Consider the following 2,335-nt stretch of genomic DNA (forward strand, 5'->3'; position numbering starts at 1 on the left):
GGGGGGGGGGGGCACCCTCGTGGACGGCCCGGGACTCTTCTGGCCCAACTCTTTTACTCCGGGGTCTTCTTTTGGTCCATAAAAAATCGTCAAAAATTGTCACGTCAGTTGGACTCCGTTTGGTATTCCTTTTCTGTAAAACTCAAAAACAAGAAAAAAACATAAAGTGGCACTGGGCTCTAGGTTAATAGGTTAGTCCCGAAAATCATATGAAATAGCATATAAATGCATATAAAACATCTAAGGGTTGATAATATAATAGCATGGAACAATCAAAAATTATAGATACGTTGGAGACGTATCAAGCATCCCCAATCTTAATTCCTGCTCGTCCTCGAGTAGGTAAATGATAAAAACATAATTTTTGATGTGGAATGCTACCTAACATATTCATCCATGTAATTCTCTTTATTGTGGCAAGAATATTCAAATCCATAAGATTCAAGACAAAAGTTTAATATTGACATAAAAATAATAATACTTCAAGCATACTAACCAAGCAACTATGTCTTATCAAAATAACATAGCCAAAGAAAGCTTATTCCTACAAAATCATATAGTTTGGCCATGCTTCATTTTCGTCATACAAAATGCTCCCATCATGCACAACCCCGATGACAAGCCGAGCAATTGGTTCATACTTTTTAACGCGCTTCAGCCTTTTCAACCCTTATGCAATACATGAGCGCAAGCCATGTGTTGGGGAACGTAGTAATATCAAAAAAATTCCTATGCACACGCAAGATCATGGTGATGCATAGCAACGAGAGGGGAGAGTGTTGTCCACGTACCCTCGTAGACCGAAAGCGGAATCGTTATAACAACGCGGTTGATGTAGTCGCACGTCTTCACGGCCCGACCGATCAAGCACCAAAACTATGGCACCTCCGAGTTCTATCACACGTTCAGCTCGATGACGATCCCCGGACTCCGATCCAGCAGAATGTCGAGGAAGAGTTCCGTCAGCACGACGGCGTGGTGACGATCTTGATGTTCTACCGTCGCAGGGCTTCGCCTAAGCACCGCTATAATATTATCGAGGATTATGGTGGAGGGGGGCACCGCACACGGCTAAGAGATCAATGATCAATTGTTGTGTCTCTGGGGTGCCCCCTGCCCCCGTATATAAAGGAGCAAGGGGGGAGGCGGCTGGCCTAGGAGGAGGGCGCGCCAAGGGGGGGGAGTCCTACTCCCATCAGGAGTAGGACTCCTCCTTCCCTTGTTGAGTAGGAGAGAAGGAAAGAGGGGGAGAGGAACAAGGAAAAGGGGACTGCACCCCTTGTCCAATTTGGACCAGAGGGGGGGGGGCGCCTCCTTCCTTTTGGCCTCTCTCCTCTATTCCCGTATGGCCCAATAAGGCCCATATACTCCCCGGCGAATTCCCGTAACTCTCCGGTACTCTAAAAAATACCCGAATCACTCGGAACCTTTCTGATGTCTGAATATAGTCGTCCAATATATCGATCTTTACATCTTGACCATTTCGAGACTCCTCGTCATGTCCCCGATCTCATCCGCGACTCCGAACTCCTTCGGTACATCAAAACTCATAAACTCATAATATAACTATCATTGAAACCTTAAGCGTGCGGACCCTACGGGTTCGAGAACAATGTAGACATGACCGAGACACATCTCCGGTCAATAACCAATAGCGGAACCTGGATGCTCTTATTGGCTTCCACATATTCTAGGAAGATCTTTATCGGTCAGACTGCATAACAACATACGTTGTTCCCTTTGTCATCGGTATGTTACTTGCCCGAGATTCGATTGTCGGTATCTCAATACCTAGTTCAATCTCGTTACCGGCAAGTCTCTTTACTTGTTTTGTAATACATCATCCCGAAACTAACTCATTAGTTGCAATGCTTGCAAGGCTTAAGTGATGTGCATTACCGAGAGGGCCCAGAGATACCTCTCCGACAATCGGAGTGACAAATCCTAATCTCGAAATACGCCAACCCAACAAGTACCTTCGGAGACACCTGTAGAGCACCTTTATAATCACCCAATTACGTTGTAACGTTTAGTAGCACACAAAGTGTTCCTCTGGTAAACGGGAGTTGCATAATCTCATAGTCATAGGAACATGTATAAGTCATGAAGAAAGCAATAGCAACAAACTAAACGATCAAGTGCTATGCTAACAGAATGGGTCAAGTCAATCACATCATTCTCCTAATGATGTGATCCCGTTAGTCAAATGACAACTCATGTATATGGTTAGGAAACATAACCATCTTTGATCAACGAGCTAGTCAAGTAGAGGCATACTAGTGACACTCTGTTTGTCTATGTATTCACACATGTATTATGTTTCCGGTTAATACAA

The sequence above is a fragment of the Triticum aestivum genome, chromosome 7A (genome assembly GCF_018294505.1).
Source record: "Triticum aestivum cultivar Chinese Spring chromosome 7A, IWGSC CS RefSeq v2.1, whole genome shotgun sequence".
Taxonomy (NCBI): Eukaryota; Viridiplantae; Streptophyta; class Magnoliopsida; order Poales; family Poaceae; genus Triticum; species Triticum aestivum.